The 13,127-nt window shown below is 38.7% G+C and overlaps 1 long non-coding RNA gene across 1 annotated transcript in view; it reads right to left on the bottom strand.

The window, feature by feature from the left end:
* Positions 1-13,127, bottom strand: part of LOC138442344 (uncharacterized) — a 199,119-nt gene that overhangs the window by 8,233 nt on the left and 177,759 nt on the right. The window lies entirely within an intron of this gene.

Raw genomic sequence — 13,127 nt, forward strand, 5'->3', positions numbered from 1 at the left:
AGGATAGCGCTATGACTTTACAAGTAATTTTTTGCATAAAAATATTAAAGCAATAAAATAAAAGCTATATTATCTTCACATATAGCCCCCCATAAAAAATTTGAATTTCTAGATCCTCCTGAAAAAGAAAACATACTACCCTGAACTATAGGAAAACGCTGGATCTGTATTTCTGCCCAACAGCAATTGATTAGGGCCTTGGGGAGCTGGAGTCTCTTCCTTTCTTCAGTTGCCATGACTCTTGCATTTGATTACCAATTGCTATTTTTTTCAATTGAATGTGGGATCTTTTCTTGTTGTATATTTGGTAACAAAATGAAATATCACAGATTTCTCTGCTACAAAAACTCCAGTCACTCATTACCCTCAGAATAGCCTCTAAATTCAATGTGGTCTGGCCTCTGCCTATCTTTTAGAGCTCCTCTCCCATCTCTCTCCCTTTCTCTCACCCCACTCCAGTCAAGCTTTTTTTTTTTTTTTCCTGTTCTTTGAATTCACCAAGGTTGTTCTCATCAAACTCACCCTGCCTTCAGTCCTTTTGCCTAGTGTAGCTTCCATACACACATTCCCACCTGATGTTCACATGGCTTGCCTTCTTAATTCATAAAGATTCATGAAATGCTATTTCTTGAGAAAGTCTCTCTAGAATCTGGAGTATCCATTCTGAAAGCAGAAGCTAGCATGTAGGACTTCGCTGGTGGCGCAATAGATAAGAGCCCACCTGCCAATGCAGGGGACACAGGTTTGATCTCTGTCCCGGGGGGAGGATTCCGCATGCTGCGGAGCACCTGAGCTGGTGTGCCACAACAACTGGGCCCATGTGCTGCAACTACTGAAGCCCGCCCGCCTGGAAAGTGTGCTCTGCAACAAGAAGCCACCGCAACGAGCAGCCCTCTACCACAACTGAGCAGCCCCAACTGACCGCACCTAGAGAAAGCCTGCACAGCAACGAAGACCCAGCACAGCCAAAAGTAAATAATTAAAAAAGAAGCTAGCATGTATGCGTACAACTCTAATATCTTTCTTCTGGATCCTCGACCTACTTTTTATACAATCTCCAGCACCCCTATCTCTCAGGATCCTCCACCAACAAATCCATAAATTGTAGCAGCAAGCAAGCTAACACCACATGACCTCTGCATGGTCCAGATTGAATGTTGCTTCAGCCCTGGGATTAAGAGGAGGAAGAGTTATTATGCAGTATTAAAACCAGATGGTGTTATTTTAATTAGTGGGGGTTCTTTATTTAAGGGGGTTCTTAATCAGGAAAAGTGTGCTAATAAAGCCAGGATATATCATGATCATTAAAAAAATCAGGAAAGACATTACTTTAGGATATCCTTGAAATTTTTCTACAGACATATATTTCCATTAACATGTACTTGTGAGCCTTCTCTAAAATTCCTTCCATATTTTTAAATTCACTAAGTGAAGAGACAAAAAGCATAAGTGTCTTCAAAGGTACAGAGTTTTGGTGCTTCATTTTTGGGGTGTGGGTATGCATGTGTGTGTATTTTCTGTGTGCAAAAGGTGTGTTTCCTCCAAAATAAATAAAACAAAAGATAAGTCCTCCCTTTGGAACCATTAACCACAAAAGATTCCTACGAGGAAAGTGAAATTTAATTTGGGAAGAATGAATGGAACAATCTGGTCCCATAAGTAGTGCAATATACTTAGTTCTATTCCAATCATTTTATAATAACTCACACCCACTCTTTATCCTTTTCATTTGCCTGTGTTTTAGCACTTCTATGCATATCTCTAGAGACCTAAGCATTCTTTCCATGTTTTTGACACTTGTGCTTATACGTATGGGGGCTGATCCTCTCTCCTCCATTAGATTTTAAATTTATGGTGCACCATGAAGTTTATAACTCCCCACTCCACTTAGTAGCCCCACAGCTGAAGCCTTACCTCTTTCATGAACTCTCCCTTAGACCTTTCTGACCCCTGGTGATCCTTTCCTTCTCCAAATTCATATTGCGTTTTTCATTGCATCACATCCCACAGCACTTTCTGTAATAACATTTAGTGAGCACTTGTATGACACACACTCCTCTGTACTTTACATGAATCACAAAATTTAATTCTCACAATAACCCTATGTATCAACCCTATTGGCTCTTTATGCCAACTCAATAGACCAGATTAAAATATTTGCTCAAGTCATACAGTCAGTAAATGTTATCACCTACCAATATTTCTGAATTTAGAAACATTCTTTTCAACCATTCTGTTTGATTATGTTACAGTATCTCCCACATAAAAAAATCTACTCATACATGAATTATGTCTTATATATTCATTGAGTCTCAGCCAAATGTCATACTGTACTCAAATAGTCCCTATAGTGCCCAGGTCTGTATTACGGGAGTCATTCAATAAATACATCTTAGAAATTCAGAAGCTGTAGTTAGAACTAAACATTCCTCATGAGAGTCTCCACAGTCCTATATCAGCTCACCTAGCTGCACGTGGAGAAGGCAATGGCAACCCACTCCAGTGTTCTTGCCTGGAGAATCCCAGGGACAGGGGAGCCTCGTGGGCTGCTGTCTATGGGGTCGCACAGAGTTGGACACGACTGAAGCAACTTAGGAGCAGCAGCAGCAGCTGCATGTAGCCAAGTATTTTAAATCTATGAGACTTCAGCATTTTTATTTTTGAGATCATTAGAATATTCCAAAGAAATAGATTTATGCTATGTAACTGCGGTTACTATTTTTAGGATCTAAGGAAGGAAAGCTGAGCTTGCAAAACCTTCCATTCACCAACATGATCAGAAATAATATTTCTTTCTGAAATAGAATGAGTTACGACATAACTAGAAACACTTTATACTCTGGGGAGAAATAGAGATGACAAAAGAGAGAAGATAAAAAGAAATCACTATTCATTAAGCCTCTCTGTATCTTATTACCCAAATTTACATTAAAACTGTATTATAAAGCAATTTAAAGACATCAATTATAAGAAACCAGGATTTCTTGGTTTTCTTGTGCAGTTCTTAGAACTCTATGGTGTCAACGGACAGACTTTGGGGTGTTAAAAAACATTATGAAATTCTCTGTAATATCTGTGTGTCCATTGTTGTGTTTAGTTAAGAGGCTTCATGGTTTTCATCAGTTCCTCAAAGGAGCTTTGACCAATACCCTCAAAATAAGAGTTCAATAAGAGCCACTGCTTTCCTGATGATTATAGTACATCATAAATAACCTAAAAGTTACTCATCTGCTCATGAGCAGATAGAATAATATCTATTAAGTTTCTATGAATGACAATTTATAGGCCTTAATGTAAGGAAACTGGCAACCGAAAAACTTGTTCCTATTTTAGAACAGAACTGTTTCATACTCTTAACAACTGAATTTAAAGCGCTTTTGTTTATGTGGAATGTACCATGTGAGGAGCTGAAACAAATACAAACACATACAGGCACATAAGGCTGATTCCATAGCCTTCAGCGTAACTCCACCATCAGAGTGACGGTCATGTGATCTTTGGAAAATTCCATTGTGTGATCAAGAGACAGTAAAGAGAGAGAAGGCCAATAATGTTTTTGTTTTATCATGAAAATAATTTCACTTTGTAACCTCCAAAGTGTCTGCTGCTGCTGCAAAGTCGCTTCAGTCGTGTCTGACTCTCTGCGACCCCACAGACGGCAGCCCACCAGGCTCCTCCATCCCTGGGATTCTCCAGGCAAGAACACTGGAGTGGGTTGCCATTGCCTTCTCCCCCAAAGCATCTAAGGGGAACTAAGGTGTACTCAGATGACATTTTGAGAATTACTGCTTTAATTGGCACTATTTCACCATTTCATTAGGGTTCTCATCTCTGGGAAATGGAGTGAACTATATGAAAGAGTTAATACTATCCTCACTATAATTACACCCCTTAGTTTTTTTTTTTTTTTTTTTTGCCTCACTTTGATCACGTATTTATTTCATCTTACTATACTGTGAACATATTTACAGATCCCTTTAAGTCTCTTTGGGGACTAGATAGTATTTAAAGAGATAAACAAAGACAGCACTAAATGATCATAAAATACTAAGAGGCAGGCAGCAGTTTCTTTTTTAAAGTAATTGTTCTGAAATTACTAAGTGCAGTGTCATGATATTATTAGAATATCTGAAATTTTTAGCAAGTTAAAAAAAAAACATTTTAAACCTAGAAGTTTTGATGTTTTACTTGTTAATCTTTTTACAGAGGAGAAAACTGAAACAAAGTTTTCTTTTAGCTTCCTCAACTATGGAATATAAAGATTCCTTTAATATTTGAAAATAGAAATTCCCTCGATAGAAAGTACTTTATCGTATTTTTTATTGTTAATGGTAATGAACATTTGATGGTTCTCTTACATAAATGAGCTGTGATGCCCCCAGTCTACTATGTGCTCAATCTATAATGGCTGATGTCAAATCTATCAAAGGAATGGGGACTGCGAGTGGGAGCAGGGTCACCAGAAGCAACCAGGGTCTGTGCCAGAGCATTGCTCATCATCGACACCAGGATACCACACTTTTCATGTGCAACTGGTGGCCTTCCCTTCCTGCCAGTAGCCTACTGTTAAAGATAAATGTTTGAAAACAGGAAATTTTTCCCATGAAACCATAAATCTGTGTTTGTGGTATTGTCTAATCTCTGTTGTGGGAATGGATCTGACATCACCACGTGAAAATTATGACTGCTTTCAACTCAAAACCAGGATGCAAACAATGAAGAAAAATTTCCTCTGCATATTCAGGCAAATGTTACAATTGTGTATAATTCTATTACCCATGTTAGAAGCAAATGGACTTAGGGTTTACTATCCTTTAATTAGAATTATCTTCCAGGAGAGGTCATGGTTTATGTGCTCACTAAAGCAATAGAACTGAGCCCTTCCTTCCTCTCTAGCTAACCCTGAGCTGCAGAATGCAAATGTCATCACGGTGATATTACAAGTCATGGAAACAACCCAGAAAAGAGGATTTTCATCGAAAGGTTCAAATCAACTCCATATTTCCAGGTCCCCAATCACTTCCCCATGTTCTTTCATCAAACATTTCCAGCGTACATCACACCTTGCTGGAAATATCTTTTAAATTCCACTTGTCAGAGTGACATGATGCAAAAGTTGTGCTTTATGGTAGGAAAACAATCTCCCACCTACTTATCTGTGCATCCCTCCTACAATCCCTGAAACACCCTCCAAGAAAAGAGGCTTGCTTTCCTTATCCTACCTTCTGTTTTCTTTTTTTTAAAACATCTGAGCATACGTTGGAAGCAATGACATCATGCAGGAACCTTCCTTCCTCAGAGCACGCAACACCTTTCAGGCAAGATGCTCACAGTGAACACTGACCACGCATGCTAACTCTTCCCTGCACAAGGCAACCAACTCCACATCACACAGACATTCACTTGCAGAAGGTCACTCTGATCTGATGGTGCAGCTGGGAATAGACGCCAGAAGCTCCAGCGCTCTATGAAGGGTTCCAACTCGAAAACTCTAGGCCTGCTTCTTGGAGGGAAGGAAGCCCACTCTGGGAGCAGGCTGATGATCTGGCTAAAGGGAAGACAGTTGTCACTTCCTCATCCCCCCGTGTGCACCCTTTCAGAAACCTGCACAGGGGTTTTAAGCAGGTGTGACCCTTACAGAGCAACTATTTCTATCAGCACAAAGACTATCCTATTCCATCTTTGAGAGTAATATGAAGGCAGTTTTATTTCAAAACAGAATTAAAGACTGGAGAAGCACCAGTCTGGAAAATTCCAATCACATCCCTTGACTTACAGAACAAATCAAAACAGAACAACAACAAAAAAAACCCCACTGTGAACCTTTATGAACATCAGGGGAATATATATGCCTTTTTTGGGAAGGAATTAATTAATTTTTGTTGCTATGAGCTGAATTAGGTATTTGGAATAGCTGCTTTAGGTGGTACTATTAAAGCTTGAATATTCTTAACTTATTCAGACCTTAGAATCTGACAGTTTCAGTACCTTCCTCACTATGTCCACTCTCTGCCCTTCAACCTACCAGCAAGGCCTAGATCAGCATTATGGAGGCCATATATTGAACTGAATGTGTCCTTCAATTTACTTTTCCATCCTGCATAGCTCTCTCCATTGACATGACTGATTAGCCAAGGTAATGAAGCCACTGTGTTCATTTAAGTTTTATTTTTTCAAAAAGGCAAGACCCAAAGGAGGAGTCAGAATCTTTTCCTTATAGAAATGCAGCCTGAGAGCTAATTTTTACTTTTCATTCTTATTTGTAAAATTTCCCTATGAACTATCCCTTCTTAAGTAAGGCTTAATGTTTTCAACTTAAATAATTATAACCATATAAAGACAGACATTTGTCAACCAGTAGCCTGGAAACCAGTATATGGTGACACACAACTTGTATAAAGAAGCGATAGACGTTAAGTTAATTACTGAGACAATGGGGAGGGGTCAGAAAGAGACATTACAAAAAAAAAAAAAAATCCAAAGACACAAAGTAATTTTAAAGTTAGTAACCTTTTAACCTGACTCACATTGGTTGGAATCCAATATTGACCAGAGGGACTGGAATTCATTCTGATGATGTGATGGTAAAAAGTTGTGAGCTCAATGAGTCTGGTGGTCTTGGCACTATTCCCAGAGAAATCGAGTTCCCAGCACATAACTAAAGGACCTCAACTTTGGTCCAACTAGCCATCTTTACTCTGTCAAAAAAAAGACTCAGGGTGGAAATGGGCCATGGGGACATATTTTTTCCTTCCTACTGACAGGTTTCGTCTCTGAATGAGTGGAAGGAACTCTGGTGGTCACCTCTGGAGAAGTAGTGGCCGAGACCTCAGTCTCAATCTGACCTGTGACTGCAGTAGATTTGGGTTTCGAAGGAGTCCTTCTCAAAGCCTAATGCTATCTTTGGGGAACATAAAGGAACAGAAAATTTATCACTTGGAAAGATAGAATAATTTCATCTGCAGCCTTCATCTCAGAGTCCTTATGGAGAAATGATGAATAAGCTGAGAAATTTTATCCAGCAGAACTATTCCCTTGGGTGGGAGGAAGAGTGAGCCACGGTCATCTTTATTAGAAATTATGCACCTGAAGGCTCCCAGACAGAGGGAGAGAACATGCACAACCCACTGTAAGACACTTTTAAAAAATCTTTGGAAAGCACAGTGCACTAATACACAAGGGGTTTGCTCTGATTGCCTGATATAGAAATCCCAGCTGCTCATCTTTAACAGTTAACACTTTCCATTATAAAGTGGTTTTTGCACTGTTTTCCTCTTTCTTTTAATTTGTGGTATTCATCAATAGAGTCCTTATATGGTCCCTATGGTTTATAAAATTACTAAAGGAAGAAACTCTTCCCAAAGTCATTGTTAAGTGACTGAGGTGAGTGATTCTCGTTCGTGGATCAGGCTCCAAAAATACATGAAAAAAAAGTTCAAGCTAGGTTACAGTGAAGTGATTCTAGTGTCTGTAATTACATTATTTCACTGGTGTTCCAAACCAAATGGATTATCGAAAAGAAAATGATGCAAAATCCATTAGTTTCTTGGAAGGGTTCAATCCCAGTGTGAACAGGATGTGGGCAATTAGAAGATACATTACAAAATTAATTTTATAAAAGAGAGAAGGAACCCTGAAAGAATATTCACAAAGGGGGAAAACAATAACACACTAAGTAAGAAGGTGCAAGATGAAAATTTAGTCAGATCTTCCAACTTAAATTTTATCAAAAGGTCAAATAAAATACAACATTGTTTTTCATGCCCTCTGGCTTCAAATATTCTGTTCTCTTGATTCTGTAACACTGATTTTCTATCCGGTCTCCTGTTCTGATATCTTTTTGCCTGGAAAACGTGATGCTTTTTTCAGGGACCTGGATCCTCTCTTCACAGACTGCAGACTCTCCTAGGGATAGTCTGTCTTATTGTTTGACTTTAGATTTCATCTACTTGATGACATTGCAGATGTAGTGACATCTTATATTTCTTATCATAGTAAATGGCACAACCATCTTTCCATTTGCCCAAGGAAGAGAGCTGGGAGTTATCGTTCATTTCTACTTGCCCTTACATTCAATGAATCATAAAGTCCTGTACATTCTCTATTCTGAATATCTCTTCCTTTGGGGCCACCATCCACAGGATTATACCTGCAGCTCCCTGACTAATGGCTTTATTCTTAAACCAACCATTATTCTAATTAATTTTTCATACTGCAGACAGTGATGTTTGTCCAAGAAAATACAATTCTATGGTTTCTTTGCCTAATGTCCTCTAATCAGTCCTTGTTAGAATAATGCAGCTTCAAAGGTCCCTGCTTACCTCTCCAGTTTCCTGCTCAGTTACTATTTACCATTCAGGCAATGTTCTCAGCATACTAAACACATTCAGTTCCTCGAAGGAACTCAGGACTTCCCTCTTATCTTGGGCTATTGAATATTTGGTTTCTTTTCCCTGGAATATATGTATTTCAAGATAGACCTCATTTCTTTTAGGAAATATTTTCAACTCGCCCTTCCACTGTTCTCGGTTGCTACTCTTCTTCAACTTCACTATAGTTACACTATAGTTACACACTTTACATGGTGTTTTATTGACTATTTAATTGCCAGTAACCAATCACTATATTTTAAATTTCATGAGAGTAATGATTATGTCTTTTCTCTCTCAGTAATTGGTTCATACTAGTCAGTCAAAGTATCCTATGTATCAATGAATAAACTCTGACCTTAAACTTTTTGTAAGGAAAATATTAATCATCACATAGCAGACATGAACTTCATTTAAAGTTTTGCTGTTGTTCTTTTAGTATTATGGAATTCATCCTCAGAAAAGTTTGTATCAGAGGCAGGACAAAGACTAATCTAAAAAATCAAAGAAAGAGAAAGGAGTATAGGAAAAGATTTATGATGGTGAGAGTCAATTTTTCAAAAAATCAAAATGGGAAAATTCCTATTTTATTGCTTAGGGTTCATCAGTGGAGGCAGAAGAGATGCAATGATTGCTATGGAAAATTTATTATGGTTATTATATTTTAGGCAATTGTGGGAGGCGTTGAGAAATGAACACCTGGAATACAGAGACGGAAGCTAAAGGAGAGATGCCAACCAGCCAGGCTCCTCTGACCACAGAATTCTTCAGGGAAGGATACTGGAGTGGGTTGCGATTTCCTTCTCCAGGGGGTCTTACCAACCCAGGGATCGAAGCCGTGTCTTTCATGCCTACTTTCATTGGTAGGCGGGTTCTTTACTACTAGTGCCCCCTGGGAAGCCCAGAAACCAAGTCTGTCCAGTTGCTAAAGTGAGTCTCCTCAGTGGGAACCTGTGGCTACATCTAGAGAAAACTGCTACAGCTACCAGCCCTGTGGGGTGATGGTCAAGGGCACCTGCTAACTGTCCTGAAGCCACTTTGGTCAATAGGACCTGAAGTGGGAAAGATCTGAACATAGAACAGAGGACAGAAATGATAAGCTGGGCCTGATGCTAATTGCTAAACAATGTTCTTGAAGACATCTGACTGCAAAGAGCTCTGCCTCATGTCTCTTTTCTAGATCTCACTCAAACTTCTAACATGGATCCACATAGGCAAGGAGTTTCTAGGAAACATTTTTCCCAGCTTCACAAATTTAACCAGCATCAGCTGATGGATACTAAAGGCTTTCTTCAGGTGCTAAAGACACATGTGGCTTTACTTACCCATCCAACCTGAACCTGGAAGAAAAGCAGACATTTATTAGATATTCTTTTGCCCTCCACAGCACGGTGACCTTAACTCAGACTTCATTCTGAGTGTCTGTAGTGTAAAGAAAAGGATGGAAATGCCAAAAAGTCTACGTAATAATCTAAATAATCCTGAAGATCAAATAAATTCATTGCATATGGAAGAAAGAATGAGATCTAGTCTTATTTATATGGGTTTTTAAAATAGAAAACATTCTGCCAAGAAATAAAGAACAAAAATGTTTAGAGTGAGCTTCAATTATAGTTCAGTTCAGTTGCTCAGTCATGTCCAGCTCTTTGCAACCCCATGGACTGCAGCATGCCAGGCATCCCTGTCCATCACCAACACCCAGAGTTTACCCAAACTCATGTCCACTGAGTCAGTGATGCCATCCAACCAGCGCATCCTCTTTCATCCCCTTCTCCTCCTGCCTTCAATCTTTCCCATCATCAGGGTATTTTCCAATGAGTCAGTTCTTCACATCAGGTGGCCAAAATATTGAAGTTTCAGCTTCAACATCAGTCCTTCCAATGAACACCCAGGACTGATTTCCTTTAGGATGGACTGGTTGGATCTCCTTGCAGTCCAAGGGACTCTCAAGAGTCTTCTCCAGCACCACAGTTCAAAAGCATCAATTCTTTGGTGCTCAGCTTTCTTTGTAATCCAAATTTCACATCCATATATGACCACTGGAAAAACCATAGCCTTGACTAGATGGATCTTTGTTGACAAAGTAATGTCTCTGCTTTTGAATATGCTGTCTAGGTTGGTCATAACTTTCCTTCCAAGGAGTAAGCGTCTTTTAATTTCATGGCTGCACTCACCATCTGGAGTGATTCTGGAGTCCAAAAAATAAAGTCTGTCACTGTTTCCACTGTTTCCCCATCCATTTGCCATGAAGTGATGGGACCAGATGCCATGATCTTAGTTTTCTGAATGCTGAGCTTTTAGCCTACTTTTTCACTCTCCTCTTTCACTTTCAGCAAGAGGCTCTTTAGTTCTTCGTCACTTTCTGCCATAAGGGTGGTGTCATCTGCATATCTGAGGTTACAGATATTTCTCCTGGCAATCTTGATTCCAGCTTGTGCTTCATCCAGCCCAGCGTTTCTCATGATGTACTCTGCATATAAGTTAAATAAGCAGGGTGACAATATACAGCCTTGACATACTCCTTTTCCTATTTGGAACCAGTCTGTTGTTCCATATCCAGTTCTAACTGTTGCTTCCTGACCTGCGTATAGGTTTCTCAAGATGCAGGTCAGGTGGTCTGGTATTCCCATCTCTTTCAGAATTTTCCATGGTTTGTTGTGATCCACACAAAGGCTTTGGCATAGTCAATAAAGCAGAAATAAATGTTTTTCTGGAACTCTCAAGCTTCTTCAATAATCCACTGGATGTTGGCAATTTGATCTCTGGTTCCTCTGCCTTTTCTTTTTTTTTTTTTCTTTTTGTTTTTTTTTTTACAAACTCAAATTTATTTTATTTTTTTTATGTTAAAAAAATAAAATTGTATTATTATTATTTTTTTAATCAGTTAGAACATATCCATCTTATAAAATTTATTTCAGATTTCAAATGTATTTCTAATAGCTTTTAGGTTACATTCAGTTTAAATTGTTGTCCCTAAATACACATCATCCAAATTTAACACTTATGAAATTGTTAACATATCATAATTTTGTTGAAAAGATGATAGTCAGTTTTGCTTTATAATTATTAATACAAAACATTTTCATTTTCAGATTTATAAATCCTAGTTAGAATGGTTAATATTTTTGTTGTGTTATCTTTTTTTTTTAGTTTTTTATTTTTTTAATTTTAAAATCTTTAATTCTTACATGCGTTCCCAAACATGAACCCCCCTCCCACCTCCCTCCCCATAACATCTCTCTGGGTCATCCCCATGCACCAGCCCCAAGCATGCTGTATCCTGCGTCAGACATAGACTGGCGATTCAATTCTTACATGATAGTATACATGCTTCTAAATCCAGCTTGAACATCTCGAAGTTCCTGGTTCAACTATCACTGAAGCATGGCTTGGAGAATTTTGAGCATTACTTTACTAGCGTGTGAGATGAGTGCAATTGTGCGGTAGTTTGAGCATTCTTTGGCATTGCCTTTCTTTGGGATTGGAATGAAAACTGACCTTTTCCAGTCCTGTGGCCACTGCTGACTTTTCCAAATTTGCTGGCATACTGAGTGCAGCACTTTCACAGCATCATCTTTCAATATTTGAAATAGCTCAACTGGAATTCCATCACCTCCACTAGTTTTGTTCATAGTGATGCTTCCTAAGGCCCACTTGACTTCACATTCCAGGATGTCTTGCCTTAGGTGAGAGATCACACCATCGTGATGATCTGGGTCATGAAGATCTTTTTTGTACAGTTTTTCTGTGTATTTTTGCCACCTCTTCATAATATCTTCTGCTTCTGTTTGGTCCATACCATTTCTGTCCTTTATTGAGCCCATCTTTGCATGAAATGTTCCCTTGGTATCTCTGATTTTCTTGAAGAAATCTCTAGTCTTTTCCATTCTATTGTTTTCCTCTATTTCTCTGCACTGATCACTGAGGAAGGCTTTCTTATCTCTCCTTGCCCTTTTTTTTTTTAACTCTGCATTCAAATGGGTATATCTTTCCTTTTCTCCTTTGCCTTTCAGTTCTTTCCTTTTATCAGATACTTGTAAGGCCTCCTCAGATAATAATTTTTGTCTCTCTGCATTTCTTTTTCATGGGGATGGTCTTGATCACTGCCTCCTGTACAATGTCACGAACCTCTGTCCACAGTTCATCAGGCACTCTATCAGATCTAGTCCCTTATATCTATTTCCCACTTCCACTGTATAATTGTAAGAGATTTGATTTAGGTCACACCTGAATGGTCTAGTGGTTTTCCCTACTTTCTTCCATTTAAGTCTGAATTTGGCAACACACAGTTCATGTCTGAGCCACAGTTAGCTCCCAGTCTTGTTTTTTGCTGAGTGTACAGACCTTCTCCATCATTGGTTGCAAAGAATATAATCAATTATAGTTAGAAAATGTAAAACAATGACTTAGAAATGTTATATTTATTTTATGGACTTGGGATGAAAATTAAATGTCCAATAGGAGGTGTCACATGAGCTAGTAACTTTCAATATGAAGTATCTCTGCTGCTGATGTTCAGGATATACTCTCTAACACTGATTCCTCTGAGGCTATCTATCTCTTTGAGCCCTTTGCCCAATTTCTAATAAGATCTTGGTTTCTTCTCTGACAAACTCTTTCCCATAGCTTCAGAGCTTTTTGCCAGAGGAAACTGGGAAAATACCGAACTTCACAATACTCTCTCTGCAAAGAGGATGCCTTCATCCATGACACAGCCTTTTAAAATCATTAAGTACAACAACATGCCAACCTGAAGCA

Source organism: Ovis canadensis, chromosome 6, assembly GCF_042477335.2.
Source record: "Ovis canadensis isolate MfBH-ARS-UI-01 breed Bighorn chromosome 6, ARS-UI_OviCan_v2, whole genome shotgun sequence".
NCBI classification, from domain to species: Eukaryota; Metazoa; Chordata; class Mammalia; order Artiodactyla; family Bovidae; genus Ovis; species Ovis canadensis.